The 25,615-nt window shown below is 49.3% G+C and overlaps 1 protein-coding gene across 5 annotated transcripts in view; it reads left to right on the top strand.

Annotated features, from left to right (window-relative positions):
* Positions 1–25,615, top strand: part of SREBF1 (sterol regulatory element binding transcription factor 1) — a 109,170-nt gene that overhangs the window by 1,122 nt on the left and 82,433 nt on the right. The gene's annotated exons all lie outside the window — the stretch shown is intronic.

Genomic DNA, 25,615 nt, shown 5'->3' with positions numbered 1-25,615 from the left:
TGGAACCAATGACAATACAGTGTTACTAAGTTTAAAAAGGACGAAATAATATAGTGATACTATTACCAAATGTGCCGCATTATACTGCATAATTTGCCTTTTCTTGCCGCGTAATTTACTCAACCCTGCGGCATAATTTAGCCCTCTCCTGCCGCATAATTCCATCGAGATCCAAATCTCACCCATTCTCACTTCTCCCTGAAGGCCATTATAAATCATCCCTTTTCTGCCACAAAAGTATTTATTATTGTCCATTTCTTCCTCTGACTGAGTGGGATCACCCTTACTGGATGGCACCATATACCTGAATTTTCAAATGCTGGGCTTGTTCCTCGTTACATATTTTATCACCTTTGCTTGAATGGATGGCATAAATCTTAAACTTTCCCTGGCAGATATTCCTTGTCCTTTGACCTGCCTGGCTGGTTTATATATCTCACCCTTCTCCAGCCCCAGGATGGGATTAAAGCTCATATTTTCAATGGCGTATAAGCTTTATACCTCACCCCTTAGGGTGTGTATTCATTCCTACCTGGTGCCTTCCACTCCTCAGTCTGTAATATCGAGCCCTCCCATTCCTGCAAGCATGAACCTTGGCACTGCTTTCGGTTTGCCCTTTGTTCTAATATGGTCGCCCCCCCTCCAGGCTCTAACACACACTGGCAGTTAGGTCCCGAACTTTTCTTTAAATGCACTTTTCAGTTAAATATAATTCTGTCAAAGACGCCCAGAAAGTCTCCCAGCAGCACAAGGTCAGGACACTCATTCGCGTTAAAGATGCCACCGCAGCACTAAGACATGGGTGTCAACCAAGGCGGGATTTCGCGCTGATATACTGTCGAAGTTTAACGGGGAAGGCCAGTTCCACAAAATGTCCTCCGACTGCCGCTCAACGTCGGAGGAACCGCCGTTTCCTGGGTCCGGAGCTTCGCCTCGCGGCTCTACGCCAGTGCTGAGCTGTGTTTGCTCGAGGCCCCGCCCCTCGGTCCCCAGAGCCCGTGACGTCACCGGGTTACTAGCGTTCATTCCCTGCGCTGCTCTTACAGGGTTCACTGACGGGCGGCCATGTTTCTTCCCACGCGGCTGTGCACAGCACGAGCGCGTAGACATGCAGTAACATAATGTACTTCTGTGCCCCGCCCTTTATTCTTGGTTATCGTCTAATTTATTTTTATATGTTTATGTCGCAGCAGGTCCTTTAGTGATATAGAGGGGGTAGCAATGCCAAATGCAAAAACTGAATTGGAGTCCTTTCCAATATTTATGTATGAAACTTATTATGTAAATGTCTATGTCACCCACTGGGTCTTGTCTAATTAATGTCCTTGAAAGCACCCCAAAAAACATCAGCTGAATTCCCTAAGAAGTCTTCTCCCAAATGTTCTTTATTCCACTTTCTTTATCATTCAAGAGATTCTGGCCAACACATGTTTCGGCCAGCGTTATCGCCTAGGCTTCCTCAGGCTACAAAATATACATGAATTGGTTGACCATAGTATGACATCATATGCAAAACATTAGTCCTTAATCTAGGTATTGAAAGTTTATAGGGCCCATAAAGAAAGTTACAGAAATAATTTGTGAGGTAACGCATTTGGAGTAAGTAGTCAAGCTAAGTGTGAGTAAGGATTGTGACGAAGAAAATCAATAAAAGGAAAGTAAGCGCACCTTGTGTTTGAAAGCTAAATATCCCAATATTGCCATCTTCCAATGTAATTTCAATAGGGTTCCAAAGTTAGGGTCTAAAATTTGAGAAATAAATTATGTATAAGTCAACCATTCAACCAATATTGGCAACATGATAACTAGTTACACTTGTGCACCACCACAATCCAGTTCATGCCAAAACGGTGTCCCCCCATCCTGAACACCCCCATAAACACATACATAACGCAGTTGATATACATGGCTAGCTCTGACACCTGTGATTTGTGTAGTTTCTAACACCAGGTGATCACAAAACCCCAAAGTGAGAAAAATCACCTCAGAAACAACACGTCTATGCACCCGTGCTGCATACACTTGAACAATGATATCAGTCGCGGAGTAAACATGAATAATTAATTGAAGAGCAGTGATTCAAATCTGAAACATATATTTCATATAAAACCCCCCAAAACATTTTATGACCATAACTCACATGGAGTTTGTGTTAATAGGGTCCTATCATTATATTGAGAATGCTTCTTGCAGCTAAAGTATAAACAATTTATAATTTGAGTCACAGAGTTTTACCAGAACTTCTATAATTAAATATGCGTAGTATAAACCATGGCTGTCCATTATTCCCAAAAATTCATGATCTTGGCCAAAGAAACATAAGAGGCAATGCTCACTGTATTACAGCCTGGTGGTTATCTCATCCTGAAATAGTGTTTGTCCAACGAGTCCTGTCTAGGCACAATCTTATATCCAGAGAGTATCAGAAACTAACACGGACTAGCTCAATCAAGTCGATGCGTGTCAGCCATGTTATAATGGGGAAGAGAATAATGAAATTCAATATACAAAACATGTTCATTGCAGGTCCCTAATACGTTCCTACCATTATAAATCTAATATCCAATCAACAACATATTTCAGAACAGTAAATCAAAAGTACCCATAGTGAAATAAATAATAAAATGGAAACATAAACTTGAAAGCTTGTCCAAGAGCTAATGTAAATTATGGTGATAACATCCACAGCAAGTGTACCGCCTCCGTCAGTGTACTGATATCTTTGTATTATCAATTAAAAATGTATATATTTGTACCAAAATGATCATGAAGAGACCAGTTTGAGGAGAAAGTTAATTAAAAGAGGTCTGAATAAGTGTATATTTAACAGTATGTTGGAAGCAGTAAATAACGCAGCCTACTCCAAATGTGTTTCCTCTTGAGAAAAGAGCATATGATGTACCATATCCATCCAGTCTTTAAGATAAAAATCCCATAAATTATCCCATCCGATTAAATTGATTTAAAGTAAATTAACCTTATGCATATATGTACTGATTCAGTATACCTCAGTTGGTAAGTCTTTCATGTAGTTGCCACAGCTTGTTAATGATAACCTCGTAGTTTATTCTTCATACATAGGTTGATTACGATGCCCTATATCACACCATATTACTCCCCCCAAAAATCTTGATCCATATTGAGACCTCTTTCAATTACTTTTAATTTTAAAATCCATAAGGCTTTTGTTCTACATAGTGTCAATTACATATTTCTATGTCTGAGGTCTATTGCAATATGGTGTATCCCATGAAATTTAATTTGTCTATCCTGGGATTCAGCGAGGCCGGATGAGCAGTGCAGCACTATGGAATACCTATTGTCTCTCTCTCGGATTGCTCGAAGGTGTTCCAGAATTAGCTCCCTAAGTGGTCTAACAGTGCTACCGACATAAACCACACCACACCTGCATACAGTGTATTTAGTGGAACATGTCACAGGGACCTGTATTTGATATTTGACGATTGTACTGTATTGAAAAGATTGCTTTCTATGTTCAGCAAATATACAAACACTACAGTCCCTACGTTTAAAGAAACCTTTGTTGGAGCGAGTCAACAATTGTTCGCCCGACTAGTAGTGGGAAAGCTAGGACTCGCAATATTTCCCAGGGTCCTTCCTTGTCTAAATGTAATACCTGTGTCATTTATGTCATTTAGGCACAAGGGAATCATTGGTCAATAAACCCCCGGTGTCTATTGAGTATCTTGCCCAGGTTCCCAGTATTATGGACATCTGTTGTAATAACCCTAATGGTCTCAGTATGGGCGTTGTTATCCTTAGAACCATTCTTTTTTCTCAGTGTGTCTTCTCTCTGCTATATGAAACTGTTAGTGAATATAAAGTAAATAGTGGCAACATTGAAACTAGGCAGTGTACGGTATTGTGGAAGTATTGTTAACGATACACACGGTATAGACTTGAATAGGGTCTATGAAGGCCGTCGCATCTGGGGCAAAGAACATACTGCCTATACATTCCCCCCCGCCCCCCCCCCCCCTTGGTGAGACATATGTATATTTGCTGTGTGATGCTTCAAGATCAAAGTCAGTGACAAAATAAATGATGCTGTTGTGCTTCCCCAGGCAATGGTCAAAACCCGTAGGCCTGGCACTGCTTAAATGGGATCTATACATTTACTCATAGGGGAATTGATTTTTTACTATATCCAACGGAAGCCGAATGAATCTCTGCTTCTTCCTTGCTCTTTTGATTAAACGACGATCTATACATTTACATCAACGTGTCATAACAATTCGACTATGCACTCCGCGGTCATCACATGGGTTGGGACACTTTAGTGGACAACCAGCGTTGCGATACTTGCGGAATTATTTATCTCTGACTCCTCCAGTCGTTTCTAAGAAAAATACAAAACCTGGTATTATACATCAGCTTTTAAGACCTCAAATTTTTTTCCATTTGCAAATATTGCTCTGTTTGTGTAAACGCTTGTCCTTTAGGGAGTTTGGCCTATTGCACTATGGTTGTATATAAGTTCTGCCCATTCTACTCTATTTAATGGTATTTTATTTGCCCGCTTGGAAAGTATGGCAGACTGAGTTGGACGGGTCTGGGAATCAATATTGTGGCCCCATGAGCATCACATATTTTAGTGGGAAATGACTCACACTCTACTGGCTTTAAGTTATGTAATTGTAAATTGAATTAATATAACACTTACTAGTTCTGACGAGGCTGTAATGTTGTTTTATTCGGGTTTGTGAGCTGTAACACACAGCCGATAGATAGCATCTTGAAACTCAACAATGATCGAAACGTGTGCAGAATAAATTATCTGTGGGCACTCTTGGGAACTTCATTAGGGTTGCCAAAAAGCCTTATGTCAGAGGCATCCTGTGTATCCAGTCATAGGCTCTATGTTGACAAATAGTTATCGGGTGTTAGTCAAGTTGGTTAAACTGAAGCAAAGTGAAAGAGGTGGAAATGTGTGTACAGTGGCAGCTGAAGTCCCATTCAGCACAAACTACCACCTTTCACTTGTCTCTGGGTGTCAAATCTGCTAAATTTGGATGTAAGAATTGCTCAGACTGCACCGCCAATCAATGCATGGCCTTTGTGGTAAGTCTGTCAAAGCGGCTCCAACCTGTGACAGCTGTTCAAGGTACTTACTTTAAAGTGGACTCCCTCAATATACTAAGAAGCGACCTGTGACAGCTATGTTTACCGCCTCACTCGATTAGTGTTACCATGTCAAGGGACCACCACCTTTGCTGGCCCGGGCTGAAATTTTGCAAATCATTGTTTTCATGTTTGGTAGGTTCAAATGAACGAATCCAAGAAGGCAGGTCTCAGAATGCAATGATATGGTAAATGAATGGTAGTACTGGAAATGGGTGCGCTCGTGACCTGGCATTATGTGGAAACTCTACCGTGTTCCAGCACCATTGGTGCAGTCTTTATAACAGAACTTTCTCAAGTGTCTTCGTGTTACCAATGGTATACAGGAAGACGAAGAGACAGAGGACACCATGAAATCACAAAGGTGGTGTTTGTTTCTTGGAACCTTAAAATTACTGTCCTAATGGCAAGAAGTCTTTCCAGAGGCTTGCTTGTGTACACTTTGCTTGCGTCCCCACCGCTGTAGACTTTGCGCTAATAAGTGTACCTTCAAAATATCGAGTAGGGATTATCATACAAATTTAATAATTGTAGACAGATTATCAAAAGGTAATTATTTATAGATTTTCTGTTCTTAATTCCATATCCTGATTTGGTGGAGAACATGCATATAAAAGGAGTGTTTAATAAAGTAAGCCGTGTGGGCTGGGGACAATTGTACTTATATATATCCTTCAGGTGTTCGGTGGTATTGCTTGGTATGTCATGCCAAAACATACCGGTGACAGTTAATGATAGTGAACTGTTTTACTCGATGTATATAATACTAACAATAAAAATGTTTTAAAAAAAAAAAAGTACGCCGTAATAACATTTTTGAGAGGTCAGCCATATATTTGTTCATCTGGTGGGCTTGGTTTTGACTTGTGTCCGTATCAGGAGGCCATAAATGAGAAATCCATAGTTCTTCCAGTTCCTCTATTACTAGAACTTATCGAGTTACTTATCGATAACTGCCATTCGGGCATTAAAATGGAACCTCCTCTGCTTTGTAATTAATACTGGGAGCCAACTTTGAGGATGAACACCAGAAGACATCCACTCCAGAATTTACAAAATCTCCTTTTCAATCTGCACATAGTTTCACGTGTGTTTTCCCACACTTCTACGATCTGCTTCCTCTGACTACAGCCGAAATGCTCGTGACGTTTCTAGTCATGTGAGCCAAGCATATAATGTTTCTTTCTACCATTTTGCATCCTCAAGCTGCATGCTCAACTTCTGATTGTCACCTCTCCTTTGTTTCCTTTATTTCTTCTCTCTTTTAAATGTCCCCCTCCTTCCCTTCCGTCCTCTGCATACCTCCTCTCTCTGAGCACAATCTGCCCTGACACATGCATGTTTGCCTTATTCTCTATTATTGTCATTTCAAATTGCCCACAGCTCATTTACAAGATCACAATCTCTCCTCCTTTCTCCGAGTCATGTATCCTCTCTTCACCCTTTCTTTCCTATTCTCTCTCTTTCTATCATCCTTTGCCTAATTTCCCAGCAAGTCAATGTAGAGGGGATTAGCTAAACATGTATACCAAAGTTCCTGTAACTACTGCAACACAAGCTATGTTTGGCTAGAACCTCATAACAGAAATGCGAATGTACTTTTTTTTTTTAAAATAAAATAAATAAAATAATTTGAAATCAAAAAATAACTATGCAACCTAACAATACCCAATCTCCATTAACTCCTCGATTAGTCCCACCAACCAATGGCATGAGCTAACTCCCCATCTCCATTAATGAACGCAACTAATCCCTATTAATTTAGTCCACCATAAAGTAACTGGAATGACTCCATGGAAAGGTTTGCTTAAGCACACAATACTAATCTAGTCACTAACACTAACCAATAACCCTGGACTAACCACTGTCCTTGGGTTCCGGAGCAGTGTTCTGCCTGTGAAAAAGTGGTTCAATGCCTCATCAGGGTAGTAAGTGCTATATAAATGGAATTACAAAGACAATATATGCACCTTAACAATATATATCTTCAAAGTATGTAGATGTGGAGTTAAGATTAGTTAATATATTCTTCCTCTAAGTGCACTTATTGGTACAATCGCGCTAACGTGGAATAAGCTTTGATTTCTGATGTATGGAAGAAATAATACCTTTGTGCGACAGACCTTTAAAGTCAACGGTGAGAAATGGGACCAGTCAGTCGGGGGAAAGTTCCTGAAGTTATCACCTATGAGATATTTTCCATGTGAAAACAATGACTGCTAAAACATCTTCCGCAAATACATAGACTCCAAAATATAGACATGCAAAAACAAAATGTACCTCACATAAAATATCTTCATACAAACATTTTGACTTTTATTTTGGTGAAGTGCTTGATAGTGGGATTATGCGCTCGTGGAATATTTTGATTTATTTGATTAGTTTATGTTTTGGAGCATGAGGTACTGTAAAAGATGTGGTTTGAAGTTTGCATTTTTACATATCATAATGACATGTGCTGGAGCCATGACGGTGGTCTGTATTTGGAAGCAGATTTGAGGTCAAATGCAAGGACCATCCCACGGTCTCATTTTTAGCATGGGGCAATGACCTCTATCTCCTGAAATTGTTTTGACCAGAGTTATCTTCCTTGTAATCTGATAAAATAGTCAAGTTCAGTTGGTGTAGCTGCCAAGTGATGTCAGATGGGATCTGGAGCCACATAGCAGCCATGAAGCGAGCAGTGCAGAAATAGGTGTGTTTTCTACAAATCATTGCTATAGCCCTCCACTGGAGACCATTCCCACAGACTAACCTGCAGTATGCCCACCACTGCCAAATTAGACATGTCTGTAATAACGCCCTTCCTTTCCAATCGCAATCGCGGTCTTTTAAGCTGAATGTCTCCTTGAACTGCAATTGGAGTCCCACGGCTAGCAACTGTTCCTTGCCTTCCCAAGAGAGCCCACATTCATTGACATTGGTGGGATAAGTGCTTAAGCATTGATGACTTAACTTCCATGGTATGATTTAGTGGTTTATTATTTATTTATGTGTGTTGTTTTAGAGTGTGGACATAGCTTCGTGGGCAGAATGGTGCTTTAAAGACTGGTTTAACAAGATATACAAGTGGAGCAGGCATCTGTAACAAAAGAACTGTTAGAACAGAAGCTAACAAGCCACACTGCAGATAAAGATTAGGGTATGCTAGACTTTGAGGTATATTTTTAAGATGTAAGTCTTTCTGAAAGAGGTTAGGTTTGAGTCTGATGTAGTCTGGGTGTGATTGCACAATCTGTGGCCAGGCATAAGAATACCTGATTTATAGTCTTACATTTCTTTGTCTTTGGAAGAAGTCTGCACGTTTTTCTGATTTCCTGGCTACCTTACTTGTCCCTAAGATATGTTGGACCCAAACATCCACATCAGTATTGTCAACTATAATGCATTGTGGATGAAAAGCACAACTGCCTTTGATTTCCATCAGCCATAATTTAGTTTAATTTGAGTATTTATAAACCACAACATACACCTTATGGTTTCTTGGTGTTTGAACATTAAAGAACACACCTCCATATCCTTGTACTTGTTGCGTGCGAGTGTTACATTCACAACTTTTTTTTCTATTGTGGCCGCCCATTGGCAAACCTGGAGTACATGGTTGGATTCTCCTTGATTTTCCAGTCAAACTGATAAGGAAAGTACTGGGGGTGAAGGGTTGAAAAGTTTCAGCACTCCACCCATCGTCTTGTTGTGTTTGCTATGTTCACCCTAAGTTTTCAGGGTATGCCCAGACGTGGGTCCCTTGCTCGATGTGCCACTGGTTTCAAGCTAGCCTGGATGATGAGGGGTGAAACCCCGAAACCGGTCACAGGATACTTGTCTCCGGTTCAGGGAGGACCTGGCCTGGCAGTTCGGGCTGGACTGTTCTCATGAGGAGTAGAGTCAAGAATGATTTGCATATGCTGGGTCCAAACTGGTGTGGCATAGTGAGCAAAAGAATGATGAATTAAACCCAGATCTCTTTACTGTGGGTGAGTAGTTGAATGGTTTCAGTACTTCATCCATCATCTTGTTGTGTTTGCTAAGGAATTAACTTTGCCATGTTCTTTGGATGTAGAGGTGCAGGCAGGAGCATGGGCACAATGACGTTTTGGCAGCTTTTCAAAACACACAAACCACAAAGTGACTCATCTCAGAAAGTGACTGTGAGAGCAGAGGTAGTAGTGGGGATGGTAGAAAAGACACTGCAGGATGGCAGTGAAAGTGAAATCGCTAATGTTGGGGAAGCAATGAACGAATTCAGAAGGTGACAATGTGAGAAATCGATGGACAGTGAAATTGAGGGTGTCTATGAAAAATCGAGTCGACATGGAATGGGGATAGCGCTAGAAGATACAAAGAGTGTTAAGTTTATTTTGCAGTCAGGGGGCACACGGAAAAAGGTAGTAGTGTTTTAAGATGAAAGGGGCAACAAGGACATTTATCAGGGCCATACATTCGCAGAGAAATTGGGATTAAAATGAAAGAGAATATGGGTAACTTTGACTAAGGGTGACTGTGAAATAGGAATCCGAGAATGACAAGGAAATACATTTGGTAATATGAGTGACAACGAAAGATGAATCTCCACAATATTCAAAAGACAAATTAAGAGGTGATATGAAAGAGGACCTGGAAAGGAGGAAGGCCAGCTTCGCTCTAGAAGCTTCCATTCCTCCTTATTGGCATCTCTAATGCCACCAAACACTATTACTCGGCCCACTGAGCTGCCTTTCCCGCGCTGACATTTGAAGGTATTGTCACACTGAATGATCATTGAACCACTGCCGAGGAGACTTAAGGGGTTACGTGAACTTAAAAAAATCCAATTACAAGGATGAGGGACGAATAGTCCCTAGGATGTGAGGCTTCAAGTACGGCCCCCTATCCTTCACATGCGCCTCCCCGGTAGACACCAGCCCTGGGCTACTGTTTACTTGAGAGAGCATTAACATTCAAAAAGATGTCAAATAAACGGTGTAGGACCGGGGGTCACCAGGCCCTATAGGGGTAGCGTGACTCAAGCAGGTAGGCCCGAGGTTCATGAAGGCCTCAATCGTTGTAGCGACCCGCCACTGCGGCGTCGCTGTGTAGCCCCTGGGGCCCTTTGGCCCAGTCGGTAGGGGGATCTGCCCTCCGGGGCTTCAAGCAATTATTCCAACCCGTTGTAGCTGCCCGCTGTCAAGTGGGGCAGCTGAGGATCTCCCAAGCCATCCCTGGCACTCCCGGTGCCCTGCGGGGAAGGCCCGACGGGGGCGAGCACCGACACTGTGCTCCGCTACCCCCCCTCTTTCACTGGGCCCCCACTCACCGTCGGTCCATCGGGGCCTCGACTCTCAGGCTGCACCCGCGGGGCTCTCCTTAGCGCATGAGAGCCCCGTCACCTGCAGTGCTTCGCCGGTCTTCACCCAGGCCCCCTCCTGGGACCCGGGGCTATACAACGATCCCGCTCCCTCGCGGGCTGCAGGCCCGGCAGCAGGCGACACTCTCGGCACCTCCTGCGCGCCCCGCCTCCCGAAGTGCTTCGCCGACCAGCCTCTCTCACCTCCGGTCGGCTTCTTGCTGCGCTTGGGCGCCCCCCAGACTCACGGGCGGCCCCCTCAGCAACGCCAGTCCTTCCTGCCTAGGCCCCGCTCACGTCCGGCAGTCTCCACACCTTCCGGGTCGCCGCTGGCAGCGCGGCGGCTCTTCTCTTTTCGTTGGCCCCGGGCTGCGGCGGTGAAGTTAGCAGCTCTGAAGGGCGGGGTGGGCTCCCGCGGACTTCAGTAGCACCATGTCGCGGGGTAGGCACCCGCTTTAATTTTCATCGGCACCGGTGCGCACACACACGGGGTGGGCTCCCGTTATCTCCACAAGCATAGAGTGGGGTAGGCACCCGCCAAAGGCGGCGTCACGCGGGGTGGGCTCCCGCTCCGATTTTATCTCATCTCGATGGTGCCAGAACCAGGGGGTGGGCTCCCACGGGTTCCAATATGCCCAAAACGTCGCTGCTGCACCGGGGAGGCGGATTGCAGCGCCCTCCAGACACTAGGGAGCAGGTAGCTGAGATCGCCGCACTCACCAGCAGAGCATAGTCCATTAGAAATGTAGCGCCCACCAAATCTGGCGCTCGCCTTCCGCAGGCAGCTTGAATATAGCGCTCTCTTTCCGCCGGGACTGCAGTCAGGGTCCCACGAGGCGCTTGCTGGTTCCTGCGCCCTTGGTTGAGGGTCTCTTGAGGGGGGGAAGTTGAGTTGGTGGCTGACGGCAGACTAAGTAGTCTCTGCAGGTCGTTCCTGGGTTCTCCTCCTTCTGGGCCAGATCAGTGGGTTAGTTCAGGATCCCTCACTCAACTTAAAAGGCAGCGCCTAAACCCTGTCACTTCCAGTGGCATAGGTCCCTGGCTAAACCCTACCGCCTAAAACTCCTGCGGAGGTTCCTCCAGGTCAGCATAGTCCCAACTATAGTTTTCCCTCGCCCTGTGGACAGTAGAGGGGTGTAGGTAAGCTCAGGGCCCAGCACACAGGCCCATGTGGCGGTAACCCCTGGCAGCAGGTCCCCTCTCTCTCTCAGGTCCACCCTCTGACTGAGCACATGGCAGCCCAGCTCTTCCCTTTATACGCCCCTCACCCCACCTACCAGACAGTGCCAGAAGCTTCTAGAAGCGTCTGGGCAAACTGGTTCTAACTGGCCTAGGGGGAGGGGTAGAGCACCCTGGGTGCCAGGCTTCCCTCCAAAAGCTGGGGTTGCTGGGAAATAATGACTAGACTGTTAACCCAGCTCAGTCAGACGGCACAACCACACAGCCATGGCATCCATCTTAAAGGTTACATGTTTTAAAATGGGGAAACTCAGTCTGCGTACACCTTCACACAGCATTTAATATTTGCATTTACATAACATGTGGTTCCCCATAAAAGCGAAAAATTCAGGGAAAAGGGCCAAGTCCAACACAGCCCCCTTCCAGCCAAAAGCCAGGGTAGACCGATCAATGCCTTGATGGGCTTCCCTGCTTGGGGCGAGAAAAGGTGGACGCAGGCCCGCAACTGCAGCAGCACCCGCAGGTTCTCCTCCAATCTGGAACCCGATGGTTCCCTCTTTCAAACCTTTCTCGACCGACTAAGCCACCACCCGGGGGTTCCCTAGGTGGTTGTGGCCAGGACCGGCTCCTAGGCCGTCCAGATGACTCTGGCCCTTGCTGTCTCACAGAGTGGGGGGCAGTAGCCCCAGGTCCGTAGTACCCGTTGGCCACTCTCCTCCTCCTCCTTGCAGTTCCAAACTACCACTGGTCCTCCCACCTGGGGTCCGCACACTCAGGCTGACCAGCCATCAGGGGTGAGGCTCTCCTCCCCCTACCTCTCCTTCTGGGGTTCCTCACCCTCCTCCCATGCGAGGCACCCTCAGACCACCACTCTCTCCCCAGTCCAGGGCCTTGACCCTGCAACTGATTCACCAACCTAGGGTCTAAACCCTTAGGCTGCACCGGTGCCAGAGGCGAGACCTCCCTCCCTCTGCACCCCCTCCCAGAGTTCCGCACCCTCCCAACTGGAGTAGTGCCCCTGGAAGACAATTCTGGGGGGACACTGCTTACAGATGTCCCACCCGCCAGGTCAGGCAGTACCTGTCCCCGGCCTCCCAACCCAGGATCTAAGCCCTGTGGCTGAGCTGGTGCCAGAGGCGAGACCTTCCTCCCTCTGCACCCCCTTCCAGAGTTCCGCACCCTCCCACCTGGAGAAGTACCCCGGAAGTCAAGCTGGTAGGGACACTGCTTACAGACATCCCTCCCGCCAGGTCAGGCAACCCCTGAACCTGGCATCCCAGCCCAGGATCTAAACCCTGCGACTGGGCCGACCCCAGAACCTCAGGAGCTCTGATGACAGTCGCCCCGGGTTCTCTTGACACTAGGGGATCCCCTCCACTGGGCGGCACATCGGGACAGCCTAGGCTCCCAACCTGGGTCTCCCTTATGGAACTCTCCAGGCCCTGAGACTGCGGTTGGGGCACCTCGGGACACCTCCCCGTCTCACTCCTTCCTATAGATAGGACGTGAGGCCCTACAACCCTCTCACTTCCCTGGGACCTAGCCGGGCTATTCTCCACCTCTCCCACCTCGCTGGGTTGGAAGATCCCTGCACCACTCCCTTCAGGGTCACTCCCCAATGCCTCCTCAGACACCCTGGCACTGAGCCAGAGGTCTGCCTCCCGTGCAAGCTCCCTGGGGTCGGAGAACCCACACTGTAACAGGTGGTGACGCAACCTTGGGAAACAATTCCTGAGCATGTGCTTCTTGATGATACCTGGCACAGCCCTTCCCAATCATTCACTGCTCTATTCACCACCCAATCCTCCAATGCAGTCCAACACACCTCTGCAATCTACCCCCAGGACTGGTGGGACAGTTTTCCCCTGCCCCTGAACTCTAACCTATCCCCCTCTTCCTGGCAATCAGGCACCGTCTCCCGGGCTCTGGGAGTGGGACCCCCTACATTGGATCCACTTTCGCTGCCACCACTGGATCCCACACTCACTGGTGAATCCAGACTCCTGAAACCACTCTCAGGGGACAACCTACCCTCCTGAGCTAGTCTATCCCTAGCGAAGGACCTCTCTGCCTCTGCCATCCTTTCCTGCGCTAGGACCCTTTCGGTCTCTAGCCTTTTCTCCTCCACACTCAGCCGCGCTAGCTCCACTCTGAGTCTTTCCAGCGCCAGCTGATGCTCCCTTTCTTCCCTCCTATCCACCCACTCTTCTGGGGACAGGGAAAGGGACGGGGCAGTGCCCCCGGGACTGGACCCAGCACGGGGCTCCCTAACTCTGGTGTCCTCACTCGCTACTGGCGTCTCCACCCGGTCATCTTCTTCCTCCTCATCAGTGTCACCACCCTCCGGGGTTATGGACTGGGCACCCTCACTCTCAGAGTCCTCCCCACACTGGAGGTCCTCCTCTGGGTCTCCACTAAATCCACCCTTTAAATTTGCGGAGGGGTAATCTGACAGGTCCCCACCGATCTCTAAGGGTTCCCCCCTCTTGAGGACCTCATAGAGAAATAGCTTCTGGCGTGTGTTGCCTACTGGGGGTATCCCTCTCTCCCTGCAGAAATACATCACTTCCTGCTCCGTGTACTCTATAAGGCAAACCTCCTCGTAGGTCAACCCCATCCTGGCAAGGTACACCCGGGACACACCACCCACAGTGCAACAGGGGAACACAATTTAAACCACACTTCCAGGAGGAAATCACAATTACAATAGGCGTCCAATTGCAGCGACCACCGTCTCTCTGGAGGGTGCTGTTTAGTCACAGGTCCTTATCCCACCGCTTGCCACCAATGTAGGATCTGCCTTTCCCACGCTGACATTTGAAGGTATTGTCACACTGAATGATCATTGAACCACTGTCGAGGAGACTTAAGGGGTTACGTGAACTTAAAAAAATCCAATTACAGGGATGAGGGACGAATAGTCCCTAGGATGTGAGGCTTCAAGTACGGCCCTCCTATCCTTCACATGCGCCTCCCCGGTAGACACCAGCCCTGGGCTACTGTTTACTTGAGAGAGTATTAACATTCAAAAAGATGTCAAATAAACGGTGTAGGACCGGGGGTCACCAGACCCTATGGGGGTAGCGTGACTCGAGCAGGTAGGCAACCAAAGGCTTACGTGTAAAGTGACCATACAGCACACACATCCACTGAGACAGGAAACGCACGCAATAATTGACACCACACCAGTAGGTTGAATAAAACCAATCAGTTTTATCTAGATCAACATCAGGATCAAAAGCATTAACACATCAAAACCTGGCATGGCATCAAAGCGCGGCACCTGGCGATCCTGGGGAGCGTCAAACACAGCATTTATGCAAAGCGCTGCACATTGCAAATTATTAGCGCTTCCAATGGGGCATTTTAACATAGCGCTGCACATAGCAAATTATTAGCGCTTCAAATAGAGCATTTTAACATAGCGCTGCACATAGCAATGCATTAGCGCTTCAAATAGGGCAGTTAAGCATCAAACAGTACAAGTCAATACAGCGCCAAACTGGGCATTTCAGTAGAGCATTAACCATTGCCTTTCCCTAAAGTGTTACACATTCCTGTAAATACAGGCACTCCCCAACCAGTTAGCAGTCCCTGAAAATACACTAGGCGTCGTATTGGCAGAACAGGGGACCCCTAGTACCATCTACACAAATGCCCAATGGTGGCAACTGCCCACTGTCCGGCGGGGCAGTTGAGTCAAGGTGACTCAGTCCTGGCCAACTGGGAGCGTGGGGCCCCTCTTCTGGGCCAGAGGTTCATGAAGGCCTCAATTGTTGTAGCGACCCGCCACTGCGGCGTCGCTGTGTAGCCCCCGGGGCCCTTTGGCCCAGTCGGTAGGGGAATCTGCCCTCCGGGGCTTCAAGCAATTATTCCAACCCGTTGCAGCTGCCCGCTGTCAAGTGGGGCAGCTGAGGATCTCCCAAGCCATCCTGGGCACTCCCAGTGCCCTGCGGGGAAGGCCCGACGGAGGCGAGCACCGACACTGTGCGCCGCTACCCCCCCTCCTTCACTGGGCCCATACTCACCGTCGGTCCATCGGGGCTTCGACTCTCAGGCTGCACCCGCGGGGCTCTCCTTAGCGCATGAGAACCCCGTCACCTGCAGTGCTTCGCCAGTCTTCACCCGGGCCCCCTCCTGGGACCCGGGGCTTCACAACGATCCCGCTCCCTCGCGGGCTGCAGGCCCGGCAGCAGGCGACGCTCTCGGCACCTCCTGCGCGCCCCGCCTCCCGAAGCGCTTCGCTGGCCAGCCTCTCTCACCGGCTCACTGAAGGACTTCACCCGGGCCCCCTCCTGGGACCCGGGACTTCTCGGGGCAGATGCGCGGGGCTCCCCTCACTGCATGGGAGCCCTGCGAGAGCGCCGACGTCCTCTGGCCGCCGTCCAGCGCGGGGTAGGCTCCCACCTGGATTCCTCCTCCGGTCGGCTTCTTGCTGCGCTTGGGCGCCCCCCCAGACTCACGGGCGGCCCCCTTAGCAACGCCAGTCCTTCCTGCCTAGGCCCCGCCCACGCCAGGCAGTCTCCACACCTTACGGGTCGCCGCTGGCAGCGCGGCGGCTCTTCTCTTTTCGTTGGCCCCGGGCTGCGGCGGTGAAGTTAGCGGCTCTGAAGGGCGGGGTGGGCTCCCGCGGACTTCAGTAGCACCATGTCGCGGGGTGGGCACCCGCTTTAATTTTCATCGGCACCAGTGCGCACACACACGGGGTGGGCTCCCGTCATCTCCACAAGCATAGAGTGGGGTAGGCACCCGCCAAATGCGGCGTCACGCGGGGTGGGCTCCTGCTCCGATTTTATCTCATCTCGATGGTGTCTGAACCAGGGGGTGGGCTCCCACGGGTTCCAATATGCCCAAAACGTCACTGCTGCACCGGGGAGGCGGAATGCAGCGCCCCCCAGACACTAGGGAGCAGGTAGCTGAGATCGCCGCATTCACCAGCAGAGCATAGTCCATTAGAAATGAAGCGCCCACCAAATCTGGCACTCTCCTTCCGCAGGCAGCTTGAATATAGCGCTCTCTTTCCGCCGGGACTGCAGTCAGGTTCCCACGAGGCGCTTGCTGGTTCCTGCGCCCTTGCTTGAGGGTCTCTTAAAGGGGGGGAGTTGAGTTGGTGGCTGTCGGCAGACTAAGTAGTCTCTGCAGGTCGTCCCTGGGTTCTCCTCCTTCTGGGCCAGATCAGTGGGTTAGTTCAGGATCCCTCACTCAACTTAAAAGGCACCGCCTAAGCCCTGTCACTTCCAGTGGCATAGGTCCCTGGCTAAACCCTACCGCCTAAAACTCCTGCGGAGGTTCCTCCAGGTCAGCATCGCCCCAACTATAGTTTTCCCTCGCCCTGTGGACAGTAGAGGGGTGTAGGTAAGCTCAGGGCCCAGCACACAGGCCCATGTGGCGGTAACCCCTGGCAGTAGGTCCCCTCTCTCTCAGGTCCATGCTCTGACTGAGCACATGGCAGCCCAGCTCCGCCCTTTATACGCCCCTCACCCCACCAACCAGACAGTGCCAGAAGCTTCTAGAAGCGTCTGGGGAAACTGGTTCTAACTGGCCTAGGGGGAGGGGTAGAGCACCCTGGGTGCCACGCTTCCCTCCAAAAGCTGGGGTTGCTGGGAAGTAACGACTAGACTGTTAACCCAGCTCAGTCAGACGGCACAACCACACAGCCATGGCATCCATCTTAAAGGTTACATGTTTTAAAATGGGGAAACTCAGTCTGCGTACACCTTCGCACAGCATTCAATATTTGCATTTACATAACATGTGGTTCCCCATAAAAGCGAAAAATTCAGGGAAAAGGGCCAAGTCCAACAAACGGGCAAATATTTATTTACATGCTAACTGAAGTAAAAGAGAAGACACAAATAAAGTGTCCAGCATCTCCTAACTTCAGTAACACATTTATTTTAAAGACTTTTTGCAACAAACGTGGAAAATCATGATGAAGTCTATCCAACATTCAAAAAAGTGTATTTTGTTAATATACAGAAGTGTTACACCGCAATACATCAGATTATATCAGTGCATTGAGAAGTAAGTCTTAAAAGTGATAGTATTCAAAACGAACCTGGAAATATTCATGCCTGCTCCCATCCTGACAAAGGCAGTAGTGAACTAAGAGGCAAATCTGTTCATGTATTTCAAGGTGCTCTCAGGTGTGATAAAGAAGAAAAAGGCAGCAAGCTGAAATAAAACAATTGCCTAGAATCACACAATTTGGTTAGTGGGAAGCCGAGATTGATCCCAGTTTTCTGTTCTCGCATTATGCAACTCTATTTCACTCTAATTCAATAATCAAGTGTTAGAAATGTGGGTCTCTAGTTGGCAATGGCTGGCCACTGTCCAAGTAGGGACCCTTCTTCCTAAGTCAGAGTAAGCAGCCTACACCCTTTGACAACCCCTGCTCAACCCTGTGGTAACGTAGCACGAGCAGCTAGGCTTATCTCAGAGGCAGTGTGTGAAGCATTTATGACCATACACAGTAATATAATGAGGAACACTGCAAATGGACACCACTCAAGTAGTTATGAAAAATAGGTATTTTTATATAGACTTAATCACAAGACCAATAACAGTAAAAATCCACAATACTATAAAAATATAATTACTTTAGAAATGCTGCAAGGAAAAATAGTTCAGGATGCACAAAATGATGTTTAGTTCAAGGCAGTGGTCTCTGCGACCCTTTTACTCACAAAGTATCTGGTTCCTGGAGCAAAGCAACAAAAATGTCGCTAAGGAGTTGTAGCGAGAAATTTCCTCACGCTAACCAGCGATGCGTTGAATCCTTACCGCGAGGGGGGATGATGCGCTGGGTTGCGGGCAGGACAAAGCGACAAACTTGCTCACGCTAAGCCGGTGATGCGATGAAATCCTTGCCGCGAAGGGAGGATGATGCACCGAGCCTGTTGCGTGTGCGATCTTGCTGCGTTGACAAAGATGGCGCTCCGCGAGGGAGCGACGATCCGGATTCGATGCGGGGAAAATGGCGAACGCTCGGCGTCCGCGCTGCGATGATCCTGTTGCGATGATTTCAGATAGCGGGCGTTTTCAGGCCCGCAGACAGGTGCTGCGACGATCTTCGGATAGCGGGCGTTTTCAGGCCCGCAGACAGGTGCTGCGACGATCTTCGGGGTTAGCGAGCGCTCGGCGACAGCGGAGCGGCGATTTATCTCACGCTCACCAGCTGCAGCGGCTCGCTAACGGAGGTTAGCGACGATTTTCAGCGCTCTCTTCTCAACAGTAGAAATAGAGGTCCTATAACACCCAGGAGCCTCACCTGCAGATAGTAATCCTCGCTGGGAGGAAACAGGAGGCTGATGGTGGAGTCTGATGTGCCTGAGACTCCAGCAGGAGGCTAGCTCTCTCCTAGCCCTTGGGTAGTTGCTGTAGCAAAAGAAATAAAAGTCCAATCAAAGTTCCTTTCCTCTTCTTGAAGTCCAGTAGTAACAGCTGCAGGCCAGTCCCAGAAACAGCACACAAGGCACAAGGACAGTCCTTCTCTTGCAGATTCCTGTAGCCACACGGACAGAGGTTCTTCTTGTTATCCAGGAGCAATACAAATTGTAGGGGTTTGTGCACAAATATTTATACCCCCAAAGTCTTTGTTCTTAGGGGTCCCAAGCCTCTGAACCCAGCCAGAACCAGTTTTGCCCAGCCCTGGAGCACTTTGTTGATCAGGCTGCATCCTTCCTTTCAGAAAGAGGGGGGTCTGCCTCAGACGCACAGTGGGAGGTGGAGCCAGCTTTCACCTTGCCAGGCACAGCCCTATTCAAGTGCAGGAGCTACCCCTCCCCTCACACCTAGGCAGGTCGCTCTATTCAACCCAGGTCTGACTCAGCCTGCCCTGTCCCTCCAAAACCAGACAGCCAATACACATAATAGCAGAGCAACTGGAAGGCTTAGGCAAGAAAGTACCTATACTCTAAAAGTGGTAGTTTCAAACACAGAATATAAAAATAACCTTCACTAAAAGATGTATTTTAATATTCTGAGCTCAGGCATACTAGATTCGTTTTCCTACCATGTTCTGTGGGTCAGTTAGGACTATAGGATGTAATAGCCCAGACCTCCCATTCTGGCCTATGGAGAACAGGTAGCCTTACAGTAGTGAAAAACGAAATTGGGTGTAATTCACTACTAGGACATGCTACATACAACAGGGCATGTCCTACCTTACACATACAATGCGCCCTATCATAAGGGGGGCTTACATGATGCCAAGGGAAGGTTTTAGGGGCTGGGAAGCGGGTGCACTTCACAGCCAAGATGGCAGTTCTGGACTGCACGCAGACACTGCAGTGGCAGGTCTGAGACACACTTTACAAGCTGCTTCTGTGGGTGGCACAAACCAGTGCTGCAGGCCCACCAGCAGCATTCGGTTTACCAGCCCTGGGCACACACCGGCCACGCTACTAGGGACTAACAGGTAAACTGAATAAGCCAATCATGGATGTACCAATTCATATGTCATCTTTACAAAGGGAGCATTCGCGCTGTGGCACTGAATGGCAGCGGCACAGCGCCCAGAGCATCTATAACCAGCAAAAACAGAGGAGACACAGCGAAAAAAGGAAGGTAGACTCACGCCAATGGTGCCAGGTCTAACACGCGCCCCTCCAGCTGAAATGTGGGGAGAACTACCCATCCCCTTGGAAGTTCTCTTCACTAAGGCGGAAAAATCTGGACAGACCATCAGCATTGGCGTGTTCTGTACCAGGGCGATGTTCCACCGTAAAGTCCATACCCTGTAGGGAAATGGACCACCTTAACAACTTGGGGTTCTCACCCCTCATCTGCATCAACCATCTGAGGGGCCTGTGGTCTGTCTGAACCCGGAAGTGAGTCCCAAAAAGGTATGGTCTCAGCTTCTTCAGTGCCCAGACCACAGCAAATGCCTCACGCTCAATTGCACTCCACTTCTGTTCCCGTGGAAGTAACCTCCTACTGATGAAGGCTACGGGTTGGTCTAGTCCCTCCTCATTCATCTGTGACAGAACAGCCCCCACCCCATGCTCTGAAGCGTCTGTCTGGACAATAAATTCCTTAGCAAAGTTGGGCGCCAGGAGCACGGGCGCTGTACACATGGCAGTTTTGAGGGCATCGAAAGCTTTCTGACAGGTGTCAGTCCAGTTCACAATCTTGGGCTGCTTCTTGGAAGTCAGCTCAGTCAAGGGGGCAACGATGCTGCCATACCCCTTGACAAACCTCCTGTAATAACCCGTGAGTCCTAAGAAGGCCCTCACCTGGGTCTGGGTCCTTGGGGGCTCCCACGCCAGGATCGTTTCAATCTTGGGCTGTAGAGGTGCCACCTGGCCACTCCCTACCTGGTGTCCTAAGTACACCACCAAACCCTGCCCAATCTGGCACTTACTGGCCTTGATTGTGAGGCCTGCTCTGCGCAGCGCCATCAACACTTCCCAGAGGTGGTGTAAGTGGTCCTCCCACGAGGAACTGAATACTGCAATGTCATCCAGGTAGGCGGCACTGCAATCCTCCAGCCCAGCCAACACCTGATTGACCAACCTCTGGAAGGTGGCAGGGGCATTCTTCATTCCAAAGGGCATCACACGGAACTGGTAGCGCCCGTCTGGGGTGGAGAATGCTGACCTCTCCTTTGCCCCATCAGTTAAGGCGATCTGCCAGTACCCAGACGTTAGATCAAACGTGCTGAGGTACCGAGCAGCCCCTAACCGATCTATGAGCTCATCAGCTCTGGGGATGGGGTGCGCGTCGGTCCTCGTGACCGAATTGAGACCTCGATAGTCCACACAGAACCTAAGTTCTGGAGTGTCACCAGGCGCTGCAGCTTTTGGTACCAAGACCACGGGGCTGGACCAGGGGCTGCTAGAGGACTCAATCACCCCTAGAGCAAACATTTTGGAGACCTCCTCCTTGATGTAGGCCCTTACCCGGTCAGTCACTCGGTAAGCCTTGTGCTTGACAGGAGGACTGTCCCCGGTGTCCACCTCATGGACGCACCAGTCAGTGACACCAGGCACCAGGGAAAATAAATCAGGGAATTGCCCCAACAGCTGGCGGCAATCTAACTGTTGCTCAGGGGTCAGTGTGGTGGAGAGGACCACACCCTCCACTGACCCATCCTTTTCTCCTGCACACAGGGGGTCAGGAAGAGGGTCACTTTCCTCCTCCATCCCTGCATCTGTGGCAAGGAGCATGCCCACTTCAGACCTCTCAAAGTGGGGCTTCAGGCGATTCACATGCAGGACCCGCAGGGGGTTCCTGGGAGATTTAAAGTCCACCAAATAGGTAACTTGACTTTTGCGCTCCACCACCTCAAAGGGACCGGTCCACTTATCTTGGAGCGCACAAGGCTCCACTGGGGCCAGTACCCAAACCTTCTGACCAGGTTGAAATTCGACCAGAGTGGCATTCTGGTCATGCCAACGTTTCATCTCCTCCTGGCTGGCTTCCAGATTCGCCTCAGCAATTTTTCTGAAACGCCGAGTTTGGTTCCTGAAGGCCAGGATGTAGCTAAATACATCCTGGGGAGGTTTCCTGGGAGATTGCTCCCAGCCTTCCTTGACCAAACTCAGAGGTCCTCTTACCGGATGGCCATAGAGCAGTTCAAAGGGACTGAACCCTAAGGACTTCTGTGGCACTTCACGGTATGCAAACAACAGGCATGGCAAGAGGACGTCCCACTTACGCCTCAGGGGCTCTTCTAGGCCCATGATCATGCCCTTCAAGGTCCGGTTGAATCTCTCAACCAGACCGTTACCCTGGGGGTGGTAAGGAGTGGTGAACTTGTAAGTCACCCCACACTCCTTCCACAGGGACTTCATATACTGGGAGATGAAGTTGGTCCCCCTGTCGCTCACCACCTCTCTGGGGAACCCCACACGGGAGAAGATTCCCATCAGTGCACGTCCCACCACGGGGGCCGTCACTGTCCTGAGCGGGATGGCTTCAGGGTACCGGGTGGCATGGTCCACCAAGACCAGGATGTACCTGTTGCCCATGGCTGTCTTGGGGTCCAGAGGCCCCACAATGTCGATGCCCACTCGCTCGAATGGGGTGCTAACAACTGGGAAGGGTTGGAGTGGGGCTTTGATCTTCCCCCCACTCTTCCCACTTGCCTGGCAAGTCTCACAGGTCCTACAATACGTATCTGAACTCTTGCGCATCTGGGGCCAATAAAAGTGGGTGACCAGCCTTTCAAAGGTCTTAGTCTGCCCCAGATGTCCTGCCAATGGGATGTCATGAGCCAACCCCAGTAGGAAGGTTCTGAAGCACTCGGGTACCACCAGCACACGGGCTGACCCCGGTTCAGCAACCTTAGGCTCGCTATACAGGAGACTGTTCTCCCAATAAATCAGATGTGAACCGGACACATCACCTGCTGCCTGGGCTGCAGCCTGTTGCCGCATACCCTCAAGAGAGGGGCAAGTTCTCTGCTGTTCACAAAACTCCTCCCTGGTGGGCCCCCCTTCCTGCTGCCACTGGGTCAGCTCAGGCAGGTCCCCAGGTCGGTACTCTGCTCCCCGGTAGGCTCCAGGGCATCCCCCTCCGGATCTGCTCCCTCCTGGGCCGTGGGAACCAAGGGGGCCGGTTTCCCGCGCCCCCTGCCCCCTCCCTCTAAGGCAGGGACCTGGGCCATATTCTCAGGCTCCAGGTCTTTCTCAATACTCTCTTTGGCTGCCATGGATCGAGTGGTAGCACATGCCCACTCAGGCAGTCCCAACATTTGCAAGTGAGCTCTCTTCTCCACCGTAGCCCACGGGGAGTTCTCCAAATCATTGCCCAACAGACAGTCCACAGGCATGGCAGGCCTCACAGCCACCTGAAGAGTTCCTGAGACCCCCCCCCCCCCCCACTCAAAGGGAACCTGAGCCACCTCACAGTGGCTCTCTGTGTTGTCTGCAGACACTACTGGGTAGAATGCATGGGGTACAACCTGCTCTTTGGACACCAACCGGGAGTTGACAGCAGTTACACTGGCTCCTGTGTCCCTCAGAGCCTCCACTCTATGGCCATTGATGGTTACCCACTGCCGGTATTTTTTAGTGTTATCAGGCAGTGCAGGCTTAGGAACCATTTCAAAGTCTCCTAGTGAGACAAGGGTCAATTCTACGGGGTCCCACCCACCATGGGCACCCATCTCCTCCTCCCCCAGGGCTACACTAGCAAGCTGGCGGGGCGGTGCACGGGGTGGTGCAGGAGTATCCCTTTGGGGACACTGGGGGTCAAAGTATCTGTGGCCCACCTGGCCACACTTAAAACAAGTAGGGGGCCTCCTTGGAACAGGATTACCTGTTGGAGGCACTGGCTTCTTATCTGGGGGAGGCTGGGATACCACTGCCTGGTTCCCTTGGGAATTATCTTGGGGCCCTCGGTGGAACTCCCTTGGTTTACCCCTGTCCCCCCCACCTCTCTGCTGGGGACCCTGCCCACCTTTGGCGAAGTCTCCCACTGGACCCTTGCGAACCCGGGTGCTCACCCAGCGGTCTGCCTCCTCAGCAAGCTTCCTAGGGTTAGTCAGCTTGCAATCTATCAGATGCTGGCGTAGCTCAGGAAAACAGTTACTAGAAAAATGCTCCCATGCAATCAAGTCATACAGTTGCTCAAAAGTTTCTACTTTGCTGCCTTTTACCCAGCGCTCCATTGCTCTGCCAAAAAAAGACACATATTCTACCCACGTGGTACCCTCTATCTTCTTGCAAGTTCTAAATCTCTGCCTGTACATTTCGGGGGTCAAACCATAGCGGGTAATCAAAGCTTCCTTCATGTGGGCATAAATCATTCTACTTTCTGGGGGTAGGTCCAACAAGGTATCCCTCCCCTCACTCACAAAGCGTCCCCACAACCCCGCTCCCCAATCCTTCTCAGGGACCCGGTGGGACACCATAGCTAATTCATAGGCGGCAAACCATTGCCCAATATCCTCACTTTTATGAAAATCCTTAATAACCTCTTTAGGTATATACACTCTACTGTCATTATGCACTACCGGTATGCTGCCACCAGAGGGGGAGATCTCAATACTCTTGGCCTTAATCTCCAACTCCCTCAAAAATCTCTCATGTTCAAATTTCATCTTCATTATCTCAACTTCCAACTTCTTATTCTCTAGGTCTCTCTGACCATCCAATTTAAGCTTAGCCATCTCCATATTATGCCGCCTATCTCTCTCCCTGTCCTCCATCTCTTCTGGAGTCAGGCCCCTTGAGGACACACTAGTGCCCGGGCTGGAAACTGCTTTGTCCCCTACCAAATCTACAATTTCGTCCTGCCGCTCTCCTGCATCCTCTCCTCCCACCACAGGCTCTTCTACATTCTTTGGGGCATCCCTGGCTTCTAACCATGCCTTCAGCGCCTTGTAATACTCTTCCCTTTTAGTGAGACCTGTGATAGGGACTGTGAAGCGTTTGCAAAAATATTTGAGCTGCTTGGCATTGTAGGTGTCTAATTTCTCTTCTTCCCAGGAGAGATCCTCAGAGGCATTGGATCTGGGCTTGGCCATTGTAATAATAACTGGCAATATCGATCAAAAATAGAATCAAAAATCTCAAAAACGTACGTGGTTGTGTTATGGTCTGCACTCACTAGTAGTGTACACTATAATTACTGTATGCAATCACAAATGCAAGTCCAGATCCTCACCGCTGACCACCAATGTTAGAAATGGGGGTCTCTAGTTGGCAATGGCTGGCCACTGTCCAAGTAGGGACCCTTCTTCCTAAGTCAGAGTAAGCAGCCTACACCCTTTGACAACCCCTGCTCAACCCTGTGGTAACGTAGCACGAGCAGCTAGGCTTATCTCAGAGGCAGTGTGTGAAGCATTTATGACCATACACAGTAATATAATGAGGAACACTACAAATGGACACCACTCAAGTAGTTATGAAAAATAGGTATTTTTATATAGACTTAATCACAAGACCAATAACAGTAAAAATCCACAATACTATAAAAATATAATTACTTTAGAAATGCTGCAAGGAAAAATAGTTCAGGATG

The sequence above is a fragment of the Triturus cristatus genome, chromosome 10, assembly GCF_964204655.1.
Source record: "Triturus cristatus chromosome 10, aTriCri1.1, whole genome shotgun sequence".
In the NCBI taxonomy this organism is placed as follows: Eukaryota; Metazoa; Chordata; class Amphibia; order Caudata; family Salamandridae; genus Triturus; species Triturus cristatus.
Note: the sequence above shows the minus strand (reverse complement) of the source record. Positions and strands in the feature narration are given on the sequence as shown.